The 24877-nt window shown below is 44.8% G+C and overlaps 1 protein-coding gene across 2 annotated transcripts in view; it reads right to left on the reverse strand.

Moving 5' to 3' along the window:
• Positions 1-24877, reverse strand: part of PIK3C2B (phosphatidylinositol-4-phosphate 3-kinase catalytic subunit type 2 beta) — a 212452-nt gene that overhangs the window by 159314 nt on the left and 28261 nt on the right. The window contains exon 2 of one of the 2 annotated variants that reach the window (XM_075335659.1): positions 15271-15304. The exons of the other annotated variant lie outside the window; for it this stretch is intronic. The gene's annotated coding sequence lies outside the window, so the exon portion shown is untranslated. The remainder of the gene's footprint in view (positions 1-15270; positions 15305-24877) is intronic. 2 annotated transcript variants of the gene reach the window in all.

Raw genomic sequence — 24877 nt, forward strand, 5'->3', positions numbered from 1 at the left:
CACTGACGGTCTGAGCCCCCACCAATTTAACCTCTGCAGAAATGCTGTCAGCAATCATATGTCCATTTTGAAAAGGCAACCTCTGGATATGACGCTGAGCAATTGCATTCAGCTTCTTTGGTCGACCATGACGAGGCCTCTTCTGAGTGGAATCTTTCTTGATAAACCGCTGTATGGTCTTGGCCATCGTGCTGCAGCTCAGTTTCAGGGTGTTGGCAATCCTCTTAAAGCCTAGAACATCTTGATTCTTTTTTTTTCAGATCATCAGAAAGTTCTTTTCCATGAGGTGCCATGATAAACTTCCAGTGACCAATATGTGAGCGATAACACCAAATATACCACACCTGCTCCATATTCACACCTGAGACCTTGTAACACTAAAGTAGTCACATGACACCAGGGAGAGAAAATAGCTAATTGGGCACACTGATATACAAGCTGCACACTGACTACTTTATATTGTATCAAAGTGTCATATCTTTAGTGTTGCCCTACGTAAGTATATAATATATTTCAAAAAATGTGAGAGGTGTACTCACTTTAGTGATATACTGTATGTTGCTCTGGCTCCATTCAACATTTCATGCAGGCACCCAGAGCTAAAATGTTGAACAGTAGGGGTGTCAGACACCTACCGATCAGATATTGATAGCTCATACTTGGAAAAGGTCATCAAAAGTCATGAACCTAGACAACCCTTGTTACATCTACTTTACAACTTAGAAAAAGTCTACTTTGAATAAAAAATGAACAGTGGATATAAAAAGTCTACAAAGCCATGTTAAAAGGCAGGTTTTGTCTTGTAAAAAGTCATACCAAGAATATTTTCAGAACTTTTTCCACCTTTAATGTCACCCATAAGCTGTAAAAATCAATTGAGAAACAAGTTTGAGGAGAAAATAAAAATCAAAACTAAAATAATGTGGTTAAATAAGTGTGAACTCGCTCTTATAATTGGGGATGTGGTTGTGTTCAGAATTAGCCAATCACATTTACACGCATGTTAAATATTAGTCAGTACACAGCTGACATCATTTAAACGCAGTTTGATTAACCCCATATAAAGTGGAGATGTTCTAGGCGGCTTTTACTGACATGTTCTTAGTTGCATTTTATAACAAAGGCTATGGTACGTCAATATGAATATGATGAATATGGTATGTGTAGCTTACAACACAGCAAAGGGATTTCATTGTTTTAAGTTATCAGTCAGGACAAAAAATTTCCAAGGCCATGGTTGTATCATGGAATCCTATGAAGATGATCAGCAGTGGCTTCAATTTGGCATAACAGTAACGTTATCTAGAACTGCATGGTCCTCAAAAATTAATGAAAAAGCAAGAAGACAATTGATCCGGGAGGCTGCCAAGATGCCCAAAGCAATACTAAAGGAGCTGCACAAATAACTGGCAAGTACTGCAACTATATTACATGTTACAATCTTCTGTATTCTTCATATGTCTGGCCTGTTGGTAAGGTGGCAAGCTGGAAGTCTTTTCTTACAGAGAAAAACATCCAAGCTCAGCTATGTTTTCTCAAAATCATGTGGGAAAATGTGTTGAAATGTCTGATGAAACTGGCGTAAAGCCAAAATTGCGCATCATTAAAAGGACATCATACCTACAGTGAAGTATGGTGGATGCAGTATTATGCTTTGGGGCTGTTTTCAGCAGCTGGAAATGAGGCTTTATTGTTTGTGGAGGCAATTATGAACAGTTCTAAATAGAAGTGAATGTTGCAAGAAAAATTTCAGGCTTCTGCTAAAAAGATGAAGAGAAATTTAACCTTTCAGCACAAAAACAACCCTAAGCATATCTCCAAATCAACAAAAAAAATAGCTTCGCTATTAGATGTGCCATGCTGATAGACTACTAAAATAAAAAATAAAAAAAGACTGAATGCTATCATAAATTCAAAAGGGTACGTCAACAATAACCTGGTATTTTAACAGGGCTGTGTAGACTTTTTATATCAAATGTGTAACGTCTGTGAAATAATGCATAAAGCATTAATTTCAAATAAAATATAACAAATGTAAAATATTTTAACACAAGCAAAGTACCGTAGTTTGAAAAAGGACCACAGACATTGATTCAATCATAAGAACATCAATGTGAGACACAGACCACAAGAGGTTTTTGCGGAAAGACGCTGACTGACCCAGTAACTACTTGCTTTATGCCAGAATATACCACAGGCCAACTACCCAGACACACACTTGAGTAGAATCAAAGAAACAAAGATACATATGGGGATCATGTAAAAATAAAGAGTAATTTCATTTGACAGAAGGTTTAGTGAGACCAGAATATTTTCGAATTGTCGCTCAAAAGTGCTCAGTTTTAGTTCTTATTTCATCCCGCCTGCTCCTCGGAGTATCCGCCATACAGCTCCAGAGAGGGCTTATTATTTAGTGGCCATTTTATTGTCAGTAACTAGGGGCCAGGGCTCACAGGATTCTCTGGGGATGAACCCTTGGTAAAGACCATAAAAAGTAACACTGAATAAAAAGACCATATCACTGGAACCATATAGCAGATTAAAAAAATAGAAACAAAAAACACGAATACTAAGACCTGAAAGAAAAAGGCAAAAACTGACTACTTTTGATGTGGTAATGGTCCTTTTTAAATGGTCACAGTTCTTTCATCAGATTTTGAATAAATCAATAGAAAAAGCAAATTTAAGAAACTCTGTAGTAGTATATATAAAAGGAGAGGGGCAGAGCAGAGAGAGCTGCAGACAAGACTGACGTACACAGAGGATGCTGCTGCTTTCTAGTAAGTGTTTTTTCCATGTCACTGCTGCTCCTGAAGATGTGGTGCATACTAACGGAACAGCATTCACTCCTACCTCTCCAACCCACCCTGCGTGATTGGATTGCGATGGTGCCAACGCAGGGACAGACAAATACGAAAGAAAGCCCCTGTGCCAGAAGAGTATACGGGCCCTTTGCAGCCCAGAAATGTGGCTGTGGCAGGAGCTTCTTGCTGATTTTCAAGTATAAATGGGCCCGCTTAACTTTTGGTCCCGTGAGTGGCTGCACAGGTTGCACCAATGGCATGTCCACCCCTGTGCCGATGCACTGTCATTACAGTTGGGGGCTGAACAATGTCATTTTAGAACTCTTCTATGGTTGCCTTTTAGGCACTCTTATTAGATGCAGCCATAGGCCAATGTTATGCAAATGTATATTGATGTCACTTTCGTGGTTGGCACTGGTCTCTGCTAAAAAAAACACACACTGACAGTGCACTCTCTTGCCAGCTTGTTACTTCTGATCAGAGCCAGTGAGTGAGCGCACAGTCATTGTGCTTATTGCACAGAGACTGAAATCTATTAAACATAAGTCTGAATTGACAACCAATGCATGCTCAGTAGAGCAGGGACTAGTCCAGCCTAGAAAAGGGCATCACTGATGACTTTTATTTCAGGGAGGGGGCAAAGGCTGCGGAAGTGACTGAAGGCTCTGCCCCCTGATAATGACTCGTTTGACTATTCAAGTAAGGGTACCGTCACACTTTAGCGACGCTCCAGCAATCCCACCAGCGATCTGACCTGGTCAGGATCGCTGGTGCGTCGCTACATGGTCGCTGGTGAGCTGTCAATCAGGCAGATCTCACCAGCGACCAGCGCCCAGCCAGCAGCGACACGTGGAAGCGATGCTGCGCTTGGTAACTAAGGTAAATATCGAGTAACCAAGCAAAGCACTTCCCTTAGTTACCCGATATTTACCTTGGTTACCAGCACACACCGCTTAGCGCGGTCTCCCTGCACTCCTAGCCAGAGTACACATCGGGTTAATAAGCAAACTGCTTTGCTTATTTACCCGATGTGTACTCCGGCTACATGTGCAGGGAGCAGGGAGCCAGCAATGGCAGCCTGAGAGCGGCGGACGCTCTCAGTAACCAAGGTAAATATCGGGTAACCAAGCCAAGCAAAGGGCTTCGCTTGGTTACCCGATATTTACCTTGGTTACAGCTTAGCGCAGGCTGCCAGACGCCGGCTCCTGCTCCCTGCACATTCAGATCGTTGCTCTCTCGCTGTCAAACAGAGCGATCTGTGCTTCACAGCGGGAGAGCAACGTCCAAAAAATGAACCAGCAGTGTGTGTAACGAGCAGTGATCTCACAGCAGGGGCCAGATCGCTGCTCAGTGTCACACACAACGAGATCGCTAATGAGGTCACTGCTGCGTCACAAAAACCGTGACTCAGCAGCGATCTCCTAGCGATCTCGCTATGTGAGAAGTACCCCTAAGAACTGGGATTCTCAATCCAAGTGTCAAAAGATTAAGTAGTTAAGAAATAAATAAAGCAGTTAGTATAGTGAGGAAACCGTAGGAACTTTTAAAGGAAAGTATATTAGAAAAAGATTAGGTTATGACATTAAATAAATAGGCATTTAGGATTAAAATACATTTTCGTTTCACCCCTTTATAAGCTTCCTTTAGATGTTTTTTTTTCTCATATGTTGCAATCTGTTTTTTTACTGGATAGTAAATGGGCACAATATACTCTAAGGGCAAGTTCAAGTCTTTTTCTTGGCAGATTACCTCCACCCCTAAAAGAAAAAAAAAAACAAAAAAAAAAAAAGCAAATCCATATCTCATCTTGCTTCTATTGGTGGAATAAATGTATCATTTAAAATGAGTGGGTCAATAGAGAAAGAAAAATGGACGGCATCTTAGCTCTGTCTGCTAGGAAAAACTTGAGAAATAGAATTTTTAATGTTAAAAAGGTTGTCCAGCCTTGGGGAGCAAGTCTGCAGTCACTATGTCACTAGAGACTTGTGAACGATCACAATGCGCAGTGTGAACGCTTTCAGGATAAACCGGTGGATGGTCATGTGACAGCAAGTATGCAATTTTCATACTCCTCCTGACCACATTCTGACTTGACGTTTACGGCCTTGTTCAATTCACTTGTATTGAGCGAGGCCACGCACGTCTAGTCGGCACATGACTGCCTGTATGCAAATTGCATACTTTCGGTCACACGCTCACCTGTTCAAGGACACAGAGAATTCTTAGAAGTGTACAATGCACACTTTGAGGATTTGAGTAACAGAGTGACTGCAGATTTGTGCCCCAAGACAGGAAAACCCTTTTAAGAATTGCAATGTATTCTATATGGTTGATCGATATGTGATTCAATTTTTTTGCGCACTGATAGACTTGAATAGGTGTGGTCCGAAATAATGAAGAGACTAAAGCATGCTGAGACTTTTTTCATGCAGATGAAAACTGTTGAATTCAATATCATTGGATTGAATACTGTCCGTGTAAGGTCAATTTTTTAACGAACAGCAAATGAACCAAAAATAAGGTTGTGTCAACCCACCCTTACAAATGTGTGCGGTATGTGTGTGTGCGGTGTGTGTGTGTGCGGTGTGTGTGTGTGTGCGTGTGCGTGTGTGTGTGTGTGCGTGTGCGTGTGTGCGTGTGCGGTGTGTGTATGTGCGGTGTGTGTGTGTGCGGTGTGTGTGTGTGTGTGTGTGTGTGTGTGTGTGTGTGTGTGTGTGTGCGGTGTGTGTGTGTGTGTGGTCCTTTTGACACAGGCGCAGCATATGGACTGAAATTAAAGAGAATTTGACATGTTATACATTCTGCCCAATCCACGGGCATCATATATCAGACATTGGCTGTATAATCTCCATATTAAACTCTGAGACGATGTGGCATTTCAGAGAAAAGCATACTTTAATAGCTGCCAGGGACCAATCAAAACAGGGACACTAGTCGGACAGGCAGGTCCCAGGCGGCTTCTTCCCGCCCGCTGCCCTGGATTGGCAGGTCTTTGCTTCCGTGCACGTATGGGCAGAGACTAGTAATGAGCAAGCCCTATCATGCTCAGTACTCTTAAGGACCTGTAAGACGCTTGGACAGGCTCAACTCGTGTACTGTGTATAATGGAAGTCAATGGGAACCTCAAGCATCTTTCTGTAAAATCTTCCGAAAAAATGTTTCAGTTCCCCATTGACTACCATTATACACGGGACATGAGTCGAGCCTGTCCGAGCACCCGACAGCTCCTTAAGAGCACCTATCACCCGAGCATGGTAGTGCTCACTCATCAGTAGCACATACCTGTCAATCCAGGGCTGAGAGTGGGGAGAAACAGCCAGGGGCCCATATATCCAACTTGTCTGCCACGCAACTCTGTCCCCAGCGGCTATTGAAGTATGCTTTTCTCTGAAAACGCTGCAGCGGACATACCTGGCTGAGTTCATACAGCCAGTGCCTTATACATGCTTCTCAGATTGGCCAAAATGTATCGGATGTCACATTCTCTTATGTGCACACGACCCGTAGACACTGCATATGCTGACGCAATGTCATCCCTCCTGCAGGGCCACGAGTGCTCAGGTGAACGCAGCGGTCCGTGCCCATGATCAGGCTTTGTGGCACTGCGGACTTCTGCTGTGTTCTCCTCACGGAAAACACTCGCATCTCCACAAGCATTATACAACATGCTGCGGCTTGGTAAACCATGCTGTATGTCAGTTTACACTGCGGAGAAAAGAAGCACAATGGGCATGGGATTTCTATAAATTCCATTTACTGGACTGTACACTGCAGCGCTTTGGAGGCAGCAAAAACACGCTGTGTGTCCACAATGCTGCTATTCCTGATAATGGGCACCCATCCTTAAAACTCGGCTAAAAACTGGAGGTCTTAGGCTAGTTTCACACTTGCGTTGAACTGCATCCGTTACATTGCGTTGTGTGACGGATGCAACGGATACGTTGCATATAATGGCACAACAGATGCAACGGATTGTACAAAACAACGGAAAGCTTTTTTTTTTTTTTAATTTTTTTTTTTATTCTTTACAGTTTTACCGGCAGCAGACTATTGTGAACGATCAGCTGATCACCCGGCTGCCGGACGCTCAGCTGAGCGCTCTCACATGCCGGCGGTCGGGCGCTCAGCTGAGCACTCTCACATGCCGGCGGCCAGGCGATCAGCTGAGCACTCTGACATGCCGGCGGCCCGGTGCTCAGCTGAACGTTCAGCCACTGAAAGACAAAATAAAGTTTCTGTGATTAAAAAAAAAAAAAAAAAAAAAAAAAGATGATCATGCGCAGTGAAAAATAGAGGATTCCGCCGCTCAAAAAACGCTATATGCTGCGTTCATTCCGCCCGGCGGACACAACACAGCGTCGGCCAGCGGAAGCAACGCAGGTACTTTTGGCACAATCCGCCATCCATACAAGTCTATGGGAAACAGCGGAATCCATTAACGGATTCCGCTGTTTTCCAAAAGGGCGGATTGTGACGGAAGGAAAAAAATGCAAGTGTGAAAGTACCCATAAAGAGGCGCCCCATAGTATTGGAAAGTCCAAGGCACCAGATGCAGATCGTCTGCTTTTTGAAAAATGTAACTTATTCCATTCTTTTCAAATACATAGTAACAATTCGTCTACAAACAGCATTTCTGAAGAAGGTATACAAAAAGGTCAAATACAGCCAGCCATTCTCTTCAGAAAAGAAAGAAACAAAAGTTACAATTGTCAATAAGACAACAATCAGTTTCTGGAGTTTCCGACATATACCATAAGTGATTGGAATGATTTGGTGGGAAGCTGAACCGACACACACACACACACACACACACACACACACACACACACACAAAGATTTATTTAGACGCCGCGTCCAAGTCTAGATGTTGAGTGCAATGGCCATAAATTGTGTCAAAATACTACTATTTTCTAAAATCATTTGCACAAACCCTGAAAGCACCATCTTTGAGAACGAGGACAAAGAATGGTCATGCACAATCTATACTGCCTGTACAGAAAATTGTGTTCATTCATAATGCATCACAGGACAATAATACTCAGGCCTTTATCTCTAGACCAGGGGTGGGGAACCTTTTTTCTGTCGGGGGCCATTTGGAAACTTCTACCAACCTTCGGGGGCCGCACAAAATTATCAATGTTTAAATGACCCTGCTATATTGGGTGAAGCAATTAATTAACTGGGGGCATGGGGCTGGGGGCACAGACACCACACGCGGGGCTGGGGGCACAGACACCACTGGAGGGGCTGGGGGCACAGACACCACACGCGGGGCTGGGGGCACAGACACCACTGGAGGGGCTGGGGGCACAGACACCACTGGAGGGGCTGGGGGCACAGACACCACTGGAGGGGCTGGGGGCACAGACACCACTGGAGGGGCTGGGGGCACAGACACCACTGGAGGGGCTGGGGGCACAGACACCACTGGAGGGGCTGGGGGCACAGACACCACTGGAGGGGCTGGGGGCACAGACACCACTGGAGGGGCTGGGGGCACAGACACCACTGGAGGGGCTGGGGGCACAGACACCACTGGAGGGGCTGGGGGCACAGACACCACTGGAGGGGCTGGGGGCACAGACACCACTGGAGGGGCTGGGGGCACAGACACCACTGGAGGGGCTGGGGGCACAGACACCACTGGAGGGGCTGGGGGCACAGACACCACTGGAGGGGCTGGGGGCACAGACACCACTGTGGGGAAGGCACAGACACCACTGTGGGGAAGGCACAGACACCACTGTGGGGAAGGCACAGACACCACTGTGGGGAAGGCACAGACACCACTGTGGGGAAGGCACAGACATCACTGTGGGGAAGGCACAGACATCACTGTGGGGAAGGCACAGACATCACTGTGGGGAAGGCACAGACATCACTGTGGGGAAGGCACAGACATCACTGTGGGGAAGGCACAGACATCACTGTGGGGAAGGCACAGACATCACTGTGGGGGAGGCACAGACATCACTGTGGGGAAGGCACAGACATCACTGTGGGGGAGGCACAGACATCACTGTGGGGGAGGCACAGACATCACTGTGGGGGAGGCACAGACATCACTGTGGGGGAGGCACAGACATCACTGTGGGGGAGGCACAGACATCACTGTGGGGGAGGCACAGACATCACTGTGGGGGAGGCACAGACATCACTGTGGGGGAGGCACAGACATCACTGTGGGGGAGGCACTCACGACTGGGGGGGCGCACACAGGACTAGGGGGGGCGCACACAGGACTAGGGGGGGCGCACACAGGACTAGGGGGGGTGCACACAGGACTGGGGGGGTGCACACAGGACTAGGGGGGGTGCACACAGGACTGGGGGGGTGCACACAGGACTAGGGGGGGTGCACACAGGACTAGGGGGGGTGCACACAGGACTAGGGGGGGTGCACACAGGACTAGGGGGGGTGCACACAGGACTAGGGGGGGTGCACACAGGACTGGGGGGGGTGCACACAGGACTGGGGGGGGTGCACACAGGATTGGGGGGGTGCACACAGGATTGGGGGGTGCACACAGGATTGGGGGGTGCACACAGGACTGAGGGGTGCACACAGGACTGGGTGATGGGCTGCACATAGGATTGTGTGGGGGTGCACACAGGACTGGGGGAGGGGTGCACACAGGATTGGGGGGGGGTGCAAACAGGACTACTGGGTGATGGGCTGCACACAGGACATTGGGGGGCTGCACACAGGACTGGGGGAGGGGTGCACACAGGACATTGGGGGCCACACTGCGCTGAGAGTTTCATGCAACTCTGGGGGAGAGGGTTTACAGAACTGGTGTGGGGAGGCACAAAGCATTGGGCAGGGCACATAGCAGCAGAGGGTCGGCGCTGGACTCACAGCAGCATTGCACTCACATCACCGGAGTGCAGGAGCCGGACACACTGCATCAGAAGGAGAAGGCGGGCACTGATCTCCGGAGGGCAGGGGGCGGACACACAAGGCAGGAAGCTGAGGCTGCTGTAGACCCGCCCACAATTGGCACTGGCTGGCCGACGGGAGAACACATTGCAGCACAAACAGCAATGTGTGGATTTAAAGGGCCGGCGGCAGCAAACCGCGGTGACAGCACGAGCACTGCCTCCCCCGGGAATCTGCCCGGGGGCCACATAAAAGGTCATGGCGGGCCGCATGCGGCCCGCGGGCCGGAGGTTCCCCACCCCTGCTCTAGACTATGGCCTACAGCACTCTCTGTCTACACAATGACTCCATTACACAGAGATAAATGTATAGATACATTGTAAATATTCAGATGTACCAAGACATTAAAACATATATTACCCTTAATAGGCTGCGTGCACACTTTGCATTGTGGTGCTTTTTTTTTTTCTACGCGCATTTGTCACAAAACTTGATGCCAAAGTGAATGAGAATCCTGAATTCTCATTCACACGCTGTTATGGTGCAGATTTAAGCATGTGAATTCTTTCAGTGTTTTTGCTGCAGATATCATGCATTGTAATAATTGGGGGGGAAAAATCTGCACCAAAATCGCAGGTAAAAAAGCATTAAAAAACACATAAAAAAAGCAGCAAAAAGTAATGCATTTTATGCAGATTTTTTTTTCTGCACCAACACTTACCGTGTGCACATACTCAAATGTATTCTGTGATAAATATGGCAAGTATATCTGGTTAGCTTGGATCCGCACTAGTTTTGTCTTTATTTTTTCCATTGAAAGAATACTATTAGAGGATTTAAAGATCAGGTCACCAGGTCAAATATAGACAGGTTTTGAACCTACTTTATTCTTGCTGCTCTCAAGTACTTTTTTGTTTTGTTTCTTAATCCGCCCTATGGTTCCAGAGATATGGGCCTTTTTATATAAAGCCAATTTTTAAAGGTCTGTCCCAGGGGGTGGAGCACACAGGGCTCCCCAGAGGCTGCTCTACTATTATTTTCCCGGGAGCCACACCCCCTTGTAAAGAACGTAAAAATAACACTAGCTAAAAACCCATATGTCTAGAATCAAAGGAATAAAATAATTCTTTATTGGATCCATATTGTAATACAGAGCGGTAAATGAGCTGCAACCTAGTAAAATTCTTCCAAGCCAGGATTAATGGGCCCTAACATTCTGGATTAGTGGATGAGCATGGTGTCTCTGTAGTATGTGCACACGTTGCATATTTGGTGCAGAATCAAATCAGCACCTTCTGTCAAAAAAACACATGACAAAAATGCTTTTTTGGCGAGTTTTTGTGCCATTCGCTTATCTTAATGAGTCAATGGGCGAAAGGGCTAAAAAAAAAAAAAAAAAAAAAAAACACCACAGGAAAAAAAATGCCCCAATAATTGACTGCAGATTATTTTCAGCACCAAATCTGCAAAGAAAAAATAAGCAACGTGTGCCCAGCACTTCAGAATTCTCATTGACTTTGCTTGCATAGCTGGCATAAGATAGGCATACAAATTTGTGCCAAAATCTGCAGCAAAAACGCATTGTGCACACACAGCCTTAGAATCTACTTGATCCGAGTGATGCCCGTGAAAAAAAAAAAAAATCGGATATCACATGGGCAGCATTCAGACCAATTTCATTCAATAGGGCTATTCAGATGGGTTTTTTGCACAGACCGAACGTCCATATGATAACATCACGGTACGCGCTATTCTCCCATATTTACTTACTGATGTATAAAATGAATATCGTACAAATGACAATACAGAAGGAAAATCAGCAGTTTTTTCTGGATTTTTTGTATGCAGTTGTGTAAACTTAACCTTGACTTTCACAAAGTGTCTTTATTAATTTCTTTAAGCTTACATTGACGCACTGAAACTGAATGTAACACCTTTGTTTATTTATACGCCCATAAATTGTATGCGTCCTTGTTCCTCTTTTTGTAATGTACCCCCCCAAATAGAATAACATACTAGTAGATTATTTGGCTTCAATGAGATAGGTCAAAAGGACTAAAGGGTACATAATCATTCACAACAACACAGAATATGGGGCAAAATCATACAGTCTAAATAAATGATATCTACCCATAAGTTTATGCTGACGTGTGTGTGTGTTTTATGTTATTACTTTTTTCAATGCATTTCTCCCATGTCTGACATTTTCTTTTTAACATGTTTTATAGAAGAATGCTCTCCCACAATAGATCCGTACCAAACATTGTCATTTGTTAAATGGACATCGCTGTGGAACATTTTCTCAAAGATAAATGACGTGAAGTCTATACAACGGCACAGAACAAACATCATGTGAACATACCCGAAAGGCAACAGAACTCCAGGAAGACCGCTCAAAATAATATGCATAAAAAGTAAAGCCGATATCATACAATGTTTTAAAAGTACTCAAATATTTTCTTTATTCTGATCAGTTTTGGAAAAGCAAAGTTTCATGTCACACCAGGATTTGCATGCATATCACGCACACAAATAAATGCTCAGAATAAGCTCCCCTTAAAGGGGTTGTCACTTTTCTTGTGACATGGGTGCAATTCTAACTTGCTTGTAAAAAATATCGACTTTAAACGTTATTAAAAGGAATCTGTCACAAGGACACAAGGTGTTTTTGCCACCTAATCTGAGAGCAGCATAATGTAGGGGCAGAGATCCTGATTCCAGCAATGTGTCACTTACTGGGCTGCTTAGTTTAGTTTTGATAAAATTAGTTAATCAGCAGTAGTTATCATTAGAGGACTATTTGGCGTGCTGTCAGGTAGTCCAGCATATTCAGCTCTGTATAACTGCTAGATCTGCAGCAGAGAAAACATTAATTTCATCAAAATGACAGAAAGCAGCTCAGTAAGTGACACATCGCTGGAATCAGGTTCTCTGTCTCTACATTATGCTGTTCTCAAATGAGGTAGCAAAAAACCTGGTGACTGATTCCCTTTAAATATCATCTCATCTCAAGGACATAGGGATTTTTTTATTATTTGCCTAACTTACAGGTCCCCTCTGCAGTGAATAAGAGACTGGTTTTGTAGGCAAGAAGGCTATGTGCGCACGTCTGCGTTCTGATTGTCAAATATTCCGCAACGTTTAAGTCACTGCATGTGCGTTTCAAAACGCAGCCAACAAGCAACATTTTGAATGCATTGTGAATACAGAATTCTTGAAGAATTCCTGCGTTCTGGATGCTTGCTCTGCCATAGGCCTAAAACACACTTCCGCATAAAAAACGTCCGTGTGACACGGTCCATTTTTCGAGTCCGTGTTCCGTTTTTTTGGGGCGTTTCTCCGGTACGTATGGCATCCGTGTGATGGCGTATGCAAGCCGTGTGTACGTGTAAAATGCCCGTGTATCTGTACGTGGAATGTCCGTGTGGAATGTCCATTTGTGTGATGCACAATGTCGTTGATACATGTCGGCTGACAGCAGACAGACTTGCGCAATGAGAATGAACTCGGGTGAACTTCACCCGACTTCATTGTCATGCCGCGGCTCTGTCTGTGTGCCGCGTACTGATTAGCGGTCACCTGTGAAGGATTCACCAGTGACCGCTAATCTCCCGAGTGACTGAAGTGAGCAGCCCTCTCTCATACTTACCGCTCCCCGATCACCAGCGCGGCGAGGAACAGCTGTGCAGAGAATACGCGGCAACAATTACTTTGAATATGCCGGCCGCTCATTAATCAATCTCGTATTCCCTGCTTTCCCCACCCACCGGCGCCTATGATTGGTTGCAGTCAGACACGCCCCCCCACGTTGAGTGACAGCTGTCTCACTGCACCCAATCACAGCAGCCGGTGGGCGTGTCTATACTGTGCAGTAAAATAAATAAATAATTAAAAAAAACCGGCGTGCGGTCCCCCCCATTTTAATACCAGCCAGATAAAGCCATACGGCTGAAGGCTGGTATTCTCAGGATGGGGAGCCCCACTTTATGGGGAGCCCCCCAGCCTAACAATATCAGTCAGCAGCCGCCCAGAATTGCCGCATACATTATATGCGACAGTTCTGGGACTGTACCCGGCTCTTCCCGATTTGCCCTGGTGCATTGGCATTCGGGGTAATAAGGAGTTTTTGGCAGCCCATAGCTTATTTATTTTGCTGCACAGTATAGACACGCCCACCGGCTGCTGTGATTGGGTGCAGTGACACAGCTGACACTCAGCGTGGGGGGCATGTCTGACTGCAACCAATCACAGGCGTCTGTGGGTGGGGAAAGCAAGGAATACGAGATTGATTAATGAGCGGCCGGCATATTCAAAGTAATTGTTGCCGCGCATTCTCTGCACAGCTGTTCCTCGCCGCACTGGTGATCGGGGAGCGGTAAGTATGAGCCAGGGGAAGAAAAAAAACGAGCGCCAATGTAAGTATGACTGAGAACAGCAGAAAAAAAGGTAAGTATACTGAATTTAATTTAAAAAAAAATAAGATCGCTAGTGTAAAAACGCACACGCACAAAATGTGCTGAACATGGACACACTCCGTGTGCGGTCTGTGCAGGCACGGACCCATAGATTTTAGCGGGTCCGTGCCTGCGTGCTGCCTGCCAACAACGGACATGTCGTCCGTGCAGAAAAGCGCACACACGTACTTATCACATGGACACACGTTCCGTGTGATTTTACGTGTGTGTGTCATCTACCTTTGAATAACATGGGTCTCCGTATCTCCGTGTCTCCGGTACGTGCAAATACGTACCGCACACGTAAAAAAAAAACGGATGTGTGTTGCGGGTCATAGACAGAGTTGGAAAAGCATCCAAAACGCACAAAAGAAGTGACATGCTGCTTTTTAGAACGCAGCGTTTTGGCAAAACATTTCAGCATGCAAAGCGCTGTGTTCTAAAACGCAACGTGCGGATGGATTATGCACAATCTTCATAGACTGTGCTGTGGACGCAGGCTTTTATGCTACAGTGCAATACGCAGCATAAAAGCATGCACAACGCACACGTGCGCACGCTTGTGGATCACTGGATTTAGTAAGCATCAGAGCCCCTTTATTCCTGCAATGCTACAGAGGCAAATTGGCTTCTGCTTGAAGAATGGGGCAGCACAGTTTGGACCAGCAGCACAATCATGCTTTTGGCCCAAACTGTATGCATTTCTGCAAGCAGAAGCCGATTTGGCAGGAATGCAGGGGCTCTGATGCTTACTAAACTCAGTGATCCGCAAGCTGTAAAGCAAGCAAACTCCTTGCCTACAAATCCAGCCACCTCTGACTCTTCAGGGGGAAACCTTAGTTCTCTGTTTCTCTATAAGGAAAGCTCGAAACATGAGTACATAAATTAACTAAAATCGAAGACTTTTTCAAAACATGAAAGTCTATTACATGCATCTACGACATTAACTATTACGGTACCACAATGATAACTTGCCTACCTGATTATGATGAAAAATCGATTATATATATATAAAAAAAAAAACCTAAAGCACTGGTATGTCCTCGCAATTATTGACAGACATCAAAAATGCAATGTTTATTCGCCAAGAATGAGAATGTCATTGCACCCCTTCCCCCGTATTCCCAAGGTACCTTCTTGTGAACCGCCCAGCATCTCCCGAATGACCTGCAATGGAAGAGGAGGAGGGAGGTTACCCATCTGTAGAGGAAGAAGCACAAGTCAGGGCGGGGAAGAGGGGGTTACACTGTATGATCACAACCCTCCTCCTCCTTCTGATGCTTGTGTCCTGCACCTGCTGCCCCTGATCTACAGATGAATCAAGCGGAAAATTCATCACAATGTCTGGGGGAATGTTTATTTCTGTAAGGCAGTTTCCCACCATAAGCCCAGGAGTGAGTGCACAGCTCGGCTCAGACCTCATACCCTGCACTGAGAGTGTGTGTGAATGCGGCCTAGTAATGGTGGGACTGACAGATGAACATGTAAACACCATCTGCTTCACTTCCTCCATCCTCCACTTGAGCATCTCTAGACTGGAGTGAGGCTGCATGCTTCAAGGCTAAGACCCAAGCACACAGTCCACATAACAACCTGGTCACTTGTAAAATTCATCATTTACACATAACTGCCGATCATCACCTCATACTACCCCAATGGATGCCTCCGTCAGCTATACGGAGCCATATTAATAGGTGTAATATACACTGCAGGAGCTTTACCAACCTTATACACTAAACATAGGGCTTTGCATGTGCATAGAAACTTACATTTTTTTTACCTAGATTTTCTACAATAATATTTTTAAACATCAATAATAAAAAAAAAGTCCAAAAATAATGGAGACGCTTTTTGTATTCTCTAACTTGCTTTATAACTTCTGTCAAGCCCTGGAATATACTATAAATCACATCATTAGCCATTACTTCTAGTAAGCGGCCCTTATGGATTAGATGGCTAACAGCCGAAAAGCTGTTCCTCCCAAAATGCACGTGTACCCTTGGCTTGGCATTTGTCATTAGGGGAATGTCAAGACACTACTTTACACACGGGACGGTCAGCCAGACATGCCCAACTCAGTAGGCCTAACCGACATGAGACTACGTATGGCCACCAACAGTCGTATACAAAGTTGAGAAATATTAATGCAATATTTACAAGTCAAAAGATATTCGAAGACTGATTTTTATAATAATTACCAACCAATGCTAACTACTGATTACCTAAGGACCAGAATATATTTGTGACCAATGTCGGAGGGGCATATACTCGGGGGGTAAGCACCCAACAGTGAGCACAGTCAGGATGGATCGGTCCTCCATAGGAACCCCATTGTAAAGAAATGTATATGTATGGTATATACAGTATTTCTTTCCGTTTTCCTATACACTGGGCAATTAAAGTCTGCTACACTTTTTTATACAGTAAAAATCAAGAATATACAGTTGCAAACAGCCAGACAGTGCCTGAAAATATACATTTTTGGCCACCATCTAGTGAATGGTTGTCGATGGCAATATGGCGACATTGGGGAAAGCTCCTGAAATATAATGTAGGCTAAATACACAGATGCAATGTGTGCCTAGCCTTAGCTGAGTTAGGACATGTCACACGTTCAGTATTTGGTCACTTTTTACCTTAGTATTAGTAAGCCAAAATCAGAAGTGGAGCCTGTGTTTCCATTACACTTTTCCACTGATTGTAAGCCAAAATCTAGAGTGGAACAAATACTGAGGTAAAATACAAACCAAATACTGAACGTAGTCTTGAAGAGGTTGTCCACTGATAGCCTATCATTAGGATAGGCTATCAATGTCTGATCGGCCGGGGTCCGACACCCCGCACCCAGGACGGTTAGCTGTTTTTGGTGCCAGCCACGACAGCAGGTGGCCAGAAACGCTCATTTCTGGAGCTGTTCTGTCTACTGATAGCGGCCGAGGCGGAGTACTGCATATCTACTTCCTATTGATTTGAATAGGAGGCGGATGTGCAGTACCTCGCCACGGCCGCTATCAGTTGACTGGGCAGCTCCGGAACTGAGCATTTTCAGCTGCCTGCTGTCGTGACCAACACCGTAAACAGCTGATCCGCGGTGGTGGGGGGTGTCAAACCCCAGCTGATCAGACATTGATGACCCATCCTAAAAGGTACCGTCACACTAAGCAACATCGCTGCTTAGGCACAACTTGCTAGCGATGTCGCTGTGTGTAACATCCAGCAACAACCTAGCCCCTGCTGTTGGGTCGTTGGTTGTTGCTGAATGTCCTGGACCATTTTTTAGTTGTTGCTCTCCCGCTGTAAAGCACACATCGCTGTGTGTGACAGAGCAACAACTAAATGTGCAGTGAGCAGGGAACCGGCTTCTGCAGATGCTGGTAACCAATGTAAATATCGGGTAACCAAGAAGCCCTTTCCTTGGTTACGCGATATTTACCTTCGTTACCAGCGTCCGCCGCTCTCAGCTGTCAGTGCCGGCTCCCTGCACACATAGCTGGAGTACACGTCGGGTAATTAACCCGATGTGTACTGTGGCTAGGAGTGCAGGGAGCCAGTGCTAAGCAGTGTGCGCTGGTAACCAAGGTAAATATCGGGTTGGTTACCCGATATTTACCTTAGTTACCAAGCGCAGCATGCTTCCACGTGTAGCGACGCTCCAGCGATAGAATAGGCCATCAATGTAAGGGGCACTTTTCACACTACGACATCGCAGGTGCGATGTCGGTGGGGTCAAATTGAAAGTGACGCACATCCGGCATCGCAGGCGATATCGTAGTGTGTAAATCCTAGATGATACGATTAACGAGCGCAAAAGCGTTGTAATCGTATCATCGGTGTAGCGTCGGTGTAATCCATAATTACGCTGACGCGACGGTCCGATGTTGTTCCTCGCTCCTGCGGCAGCACACATCGCTGTGTGTGAAGTCGCAGGAGCGAGGAACATCTCCTACCGGCGTCACTGCGGCTCCCGTATGATATGCGGAAGGAAGGAGGTGGGCGGGATGTTTACATCCCGCTCATCTCCGCCCCTCCGCTCCTATTGGCCGCCTGCCGCGTGACATCGCAGTGACACCGCACGACCCGCCCCCTTAACAAGGAGGCGGTTCGCCGGCCAGAGCGACGTCGCACGCACGCCAGGTGAGTGCATGTGAAGCTGCTGTAGCGATAATATTCGCTACGGCAGATATCACAATTATATCGCAGCTGCAACGGGGGCGGGGACTATCGCACTCGGCATCGCAGCATCGGCTTGCGATGTCGCAGCGTGCAAAGTACCCCTAAAAGTAGTGGACAACCTCTGTAAATGATTGGTCACTTAGTTCTCTTATGATAAGCTCTCCAAAGTCTATTTGTTTTATTCTGGTTACTTAAGCTATGTTCACACAGGACTTTTTTGTTAAGTTTTTTTCCTGACCAAAACCTGATCTTGTGGCAGGAAATCTCATTTGAGTTATCTGCGTTTATTGGTGCGTTTTTGGTGACTTTTTTTTACAAAATGGGATGTATCAATGTAAAAACGCTGCAAAGAATGGACATGGTCTTTATTTGAAATCTGCAGCAACAGCACAGTTATTTGACAAAACAAGTCTGGAAAAAATCTGCAGGTGTTTGTGTGTGTGCATGAGATTTCAGAAATCTCAGACTTTTCTGGGACCGTAAAAAGCAGCTTTTTATTAGCATGGATTTGCATAAAACCAAGGCAAATCTGCAGCTAAAAAAACGCAGCAAAAACTTACCAAAAAAAGCCCTGTGTGAACTTACCCTTACGGTACTTTCTTTTTTTAAATTCAGATCCTTTTTATTAGGCAAAAAAAAAATTAAGATAAGAGCACCTTGAATTTCAAAACACAAAATCAACAATACGGTACAATCTATAACCAATTCTTGATAAAGATTCCAATTATGTTATACCCAATACTATGTGACAAAGCTTTCTGCTATCTGGTTTATAAAAGCAATTAAAGATGGTGATCTAACATTTAGGAATTAACAACTTCGCCATAAAGAACAAACAACAGTTCTACAAGTGGATTTCACAAAATTACAGCATGTACTACCTATAAATTTATACTAGAGAAACAACCAGACATCAATTCTGGCCATTCTAGTACAAAAAAAAAGGAAGAGGTGAACTAAGGTGTGTTACACAAGAATTTTTACTGCCATAAATAAGTTACAAATTATTCAACCAGTATTTGATAAGAATTCTAGATTTCAAAATTATAAATCCAGAATTTACCAGTATTATTTTAATACATCACATTACTAGAGAAAAAAAAATACAAAAAAAAAGCAAAATGGAGGAGAATTATAACCAAGCATAGCAATATAACAAAAACATTAAATGAACAAACCATCAGACACAATATTGCGATGCAAGTAGAAGCTAAGGATCCGATTCATCAAGACAGGCAAATTTCTCGCCGATATTGATGAGGGGGCATGGTGGAATCAGAAGCTCCCGATTCATGAAGAGGTACCCGCCTCATTCTCAATCTGGAATGTCTGATGAATGGCATGTGCCTCCGAGCGCTATACCAAAAATCATACTGCCTGAGTCAAATTTCTGATATACAAAACGCCACAGCTCGTCATGTCACACCCCCCCCCCCCATTACAACCCAGCTCACTTTCAGCACAGCGTGGGAACAGCTGCAATGAAAATGCTAAAAGTTGCAAAAGTCATAGGTAACTCAAGAGTTTCACTAATTTTCTACATTTTTAAAGCTTTTATGCCACTCTTTTAATGTAAAAGCTTTAATGATAGATAGTGATGAACGAGCACTACCCTACTCAGTAGATGCTTGGATGGGCGAGACTCAAGCACCTGAGTATAATGGAAGTCAATAGGGGATGCAAGAATTCTTTAGCGAAATCTTATACTTGTGTACTCGAGTCACACCCATCCGAGCATCCAACTGCTCTTAACGAGTACCAAGCACCCAAGCATGGTAGTACTCGCTCATCACTAATTGATTCGGCTTTTGTTCCTGAACTTGACATCTTACTTCTGACCTGGCATTCTGAGTGATTCTCTATTAGCCCACTTCACTGGCCACTCAGCCCCTCTGTGGACACAACCTAGGGTGCCCCATACAAGTTCATATTTCTGTATAGTGGTTACTTCTTCTATCACTTCTGTGCTCTTTATAATTGCTACTGGTTTAAAGGAAACCTGTCAGGTTCCCAGTGCACCCCAGAACCACCAGCATCTGTGTGTACCTATATTCATTCCCTTCCTAAAATTACACTGCACATATAAACAGATCTTTGGAAAAAGTATTTCTAAAGTCCATTTAGGATATTCAAATGACCCCCTTGACTAGTTGGTGGGGCGTTAGTTCCCCAGACTAGTCAGCCCATGTAGCAGGTTTCATGCCCCTGTGGGCATGAAAACATGACTTACAATAGCCAGTGTCATCGCCAGCGCTATACAAAGCTTGTGCATGCGCGAAACGTTGTTCTCTCACTGTGCCTCTAAAGCCAAGTGTACAAGTCCCAGCTTCAGAAAGGTGAACTGCGCATGAATGAAGTCTTCTGAAGACTACCGATCATGCGCCTCTCTGAAGCTGGGACGCGTACACTCGGCTGCAGAAGCTCAATGATATGAGGAAACAAAGCTGTGCGCATGTGTGAGCTTTGTATAGCACGGGTGAGGACACCGGCTCTTGTAAGTCATGCTATCATGGCCACAGGGGCGTGATAATATTCTACGTGGGCTGACTAGTCCCAGCTTCATAGAGGCGTACATGACCTAAAGTCTTCTGAATACTTCCAATCATGCGCGATGCCCCTCTCTGAAACTGAGTGTACGCCTAAGTCATGTTATCATGGCCACAGGGGCTTGATAACATGCTAGGTGGGCTGACTAGTCTGAGCTGACTGATTAGTTATTTATTGGGTAACCTCAGCAATAAGCATTGTGGTCTATTCAATCCACAATTTTGGTGTCTGTTTTGGGGATTGTGATACCATGGCTTGTGTAGAGCCTGCACGTGGAAGCCCTTTTAGAGAAGTCAGCCTTCCATGACTGATCTATTACTGATGTGCTGCCAATAATGAGGATTGTTATGCATACATAAATATCAGTCAACAAACAAGAGTTTTGCTCGTTCGTTGGTAATTGCCAGCATGTTTAGACAGATATATATTTCATCAGGAATGAGTGTTCAAAACACTAGCGCTCTATCAGATTGCGTAAAAGGTCCATTAGAGGATATCTAGTATTAGTTTACAAGGAGTACTGCATGCATTAATTCCTCACCATTTCCAAGATATCTGCTTGCTGTCAGTAAATGGAACTATTCTTATGAATAGTGACGGGCGAACCCAAACTGTAAGGCTAAGGCCACACGAGTATGGCATCTGATGCGAGAGCATTGGATGTGATCCTCGGCTCCCGCTCTGCTGCGAGCGTGTCTAGTGTCATGTGACTGTGATCCGATCCTGCAATCGGATCATAGCTGCGGAGGAGAGTGAGGGATTCATCTCTCCCATCTCCTCTATTGTCAGCCTATGTATATATTACGCTGCACTTGGAGGTCATCCGAGTGCAGGCTAATGTTTCACTCACACCCACAGACTTGTATGGGTGTGAGTGATCCGAGACTCCTCGACACTCGCAGCATGCTGCGATTGTTTTCTCAGTCCGCTTATGGATGAGAAAAAAATTGCAGATAGGATCTGCCTGATAAAGTAACATTGCTCCGAGTTGAATGCAATTTTTTTATTGCATACAACTCAGACCATTTTATTTGCCTTGTGTCCTAGCCCTTAAGAACGGGGTCGGTACAGGATACCTAGAATTCATGCACGGACGCCAAACATGCAGTTCTCAGGGAACTCCATGTAACTGATCGGATTCAGCCACCTGTATAAGTAATAAAAAAATAAATAAAGGAAAAAGAAAGAAAATAAGGAATAAAGCAGGAGCGTTATACTTACCGGGTCTCCAGCGCGACTGTAACACTACTTCCAGGTTTGCTCATTAGCCCTCATACATATTCACTGCTTCCACCACCCACCGTCAGTCCCAGCGTGTGATTAGTTGCAGTCAGACCACGCCCCCAACCTCTGTGACAGCGTCTGTGAATGGTTGGAATCACACACACTGTCTGCTTCTCTATAGTTGTGTAAAAATAAACAAATTGACTTGGGGTCCCCCATATTGTGATAAACAGCACAGATAAAGCATACGGCTACAGGCTGCAGGCCCAGCCGTGTGCTTATCTTGTCTGTGTACTTTTCTTCTGATTGTTCCACTTCTGGTTTTGGCTTACAAATACGGAGGTAAAAAACTCACCGAATACTCAACATGTGCACATGGCCTTAAGGGTTATGTCCAACATTAGAATTAATCACTTATCCACTGCAACCAATACTAATCCCTGGGGCCCTGAATAGAGTCGGGTACACACACTCACAAATACCACAGGCAATGTTGAGGCACATCGAAAAGAAGGCAAACAATGTAACAAATATCATTCACGCTTATGTAAAGACTACTAGAAGAAAGGAGAAAACTGTAAATAAATTCTTGCGGTCCACGCCTATACATGAGTGGATGATACAAAGCACTAAAAGCCTACACGCAACACTCATTATTCCCCAGTGGGTGATCTGTTGAAGGGAAATTCTGACAGTTTTCCGTGAACTTCGTCAATATAAACTAATTCTTTAAACACACACTTGCTTAAAGCTCACATAAAAATGATATGAAAGCTATAATTAGACACAGAACAACCTCACAACATAATAGAAATTAATAACATTTGGAAAATTTAATATATTATTTATTAGTAACAGACAACCAAATTATAAAAAGTTCTAAAAAGGGAAAAATGAAAATGAGCCAGAAGAGTAAAAACAATTGAAAATGTATAGCTTCATGTATCAATTAGCAATGAGAATCTTCTGTATCTGATGGCTTAAAAAAGTTTTCCTCTTCTATCCTTAGGACAGGTCATCAATGTCTGATCGGCCAGGGTCAGACACCCGGCACCCCCACTGATCAGCTGTTTATGGTCCCGGGCCCAGCAGGAAATGCTAAGTTCTGGAGCTGCCTTGTTGTCGGATAGCTTCCATGGCCAGGTTCTGCCCATCTGCCTCTCATATAATCCATAGGAGGAGGGTGTGCAGTACCTGGACGCAGCCACTACGAGTTGACAGAGCAACTCCGGAACTGCAAATTTCTTTCTGCCGTCGACACCGAAAAGATGACCGGCGGAATTGCCAGGTATCGGACCCCAACCGATCAGATATTGATGACCTATCCTAGAGATAGGCGATTAATTTAAAAGTAGTGGTCAACCTTTTTAAGGGCTTAATGATCATTGACCATGGTCTCCTCTGTTAGGCGTCATTCAGACGGTCATTTTCTTTTCTCATATATGAAAAATTTACTATTTTTTTCAGTCTGCTGGATCTACTTTTGCTCCACGTGTCAGGTTTTCTTTTTTTTAACAATTAGTATGTGATCTGTTTATATATATATATATGTTTTTTCAAGCTTCTACAAAGTAATGGTCAATGACATAAACAGCATTCGGATGACTCACAGATGTAATGCAAGAACTATCTGTAAAGGGTGCTTTACACGCTGCGACATCACTAGCGATAGCTAGCGTTGTTCGTGCGACATTTGGTGATTGATGCCGTAGCGAACATCATCGCTACGGCAGCGTCACACGCACATACCTTTTCAGCAACGTCGCTGTGACCGCCAAACAATCCCTCCTTCAAGGGGGAGGTGCGTTCGGCGTCATAGCGATGTCACTGCGGTGTCATTAAGCGGCCGCCCAATAGCAGAGGAGGGGCGGAGATGAGCGGCCGGAACATGCTGCCCACCTTCTTCCTTTCTCATTGCCGGTGGACGCAGGTAAGGAGATGTTCGGCGTTTCTGCCGCATCACACATAGCGATGTGCGACACCACAGAAACGACGAACAACCAGCGGCATGCACCACCAACGATATTATGAAAAGGAGTGACGTGTCAACGATTTTTGACGCTTTTGCGCTCATTGATCATCGCTCCTTGGTGTCACACGCTGCAATGTCGCTAACGGTGCCGGATGTGCGTCACTAACAACGTGACCCCTGACGATATATCGTTAGCGATGTCACAGCATGTAAAGAGCACCCTTTAGGCTTCCATAGCTTTTTGACTGCATAGTGTAGTGTGCAGTGCTTATCTTTCAAATGAGGTTTTTTTTCCTCCCCATTTTCCAAGAGCTATTATATAACCTTTTTTTTTTTTTATTTTCCACCATGTTTTTTGCTTTATATTTTTACAGTGTTCATTGTGTAGTAAAAATAAACCTGGCAACATAATTCTTGGTCAATATATTATGGTATTACCAAACTTATCCAGATTTGTATTATTACTATTATTATTATTTTAGTGGTTAAAAGAAATTCTTCAATAAGGCCCTTTGCTGCAATAGTAGGCCATTGGTTCCCCGTGATCGTGTCGCAGGGAGCTGGTTGGAGAAGTCATTTAAAAGCCACTGTCAGTGATTGGTAGTGTCAACTAAATAGTTGAACTGCAGTGATTGGAGTAAGCTGCAAAATTCCATTAATGGAAGATGTCAGCTATGTAGCTGTAACACAGCTGGTATCTGCCTGGTATGCAGCAGCTTCAGCACCTGAGCCGACTTTATATTTTCCTTGGTGAACTATGAAAAATGTACGGGTTAATAAGAAATTATGGGGAAAAAATAAAAGCAGGAACCCAACAGAATAAT

Source organism: Anomaloglossus baeobatrachus, chromosome 2, assembly GCF_048569485.1.
Source record: "Anomaloglossus baeobatrachus isolate aAnoBae1 chromosome 2, aAnoBae1.hap1, whole genome shotgun sequence".
Lineage (NCBI taxonomy): Eukaryota > Metazoa > Chordata > Amphibia > Anura > Aromobatidae > Anomaloglossus > Anomaloglossus baeobatrachus.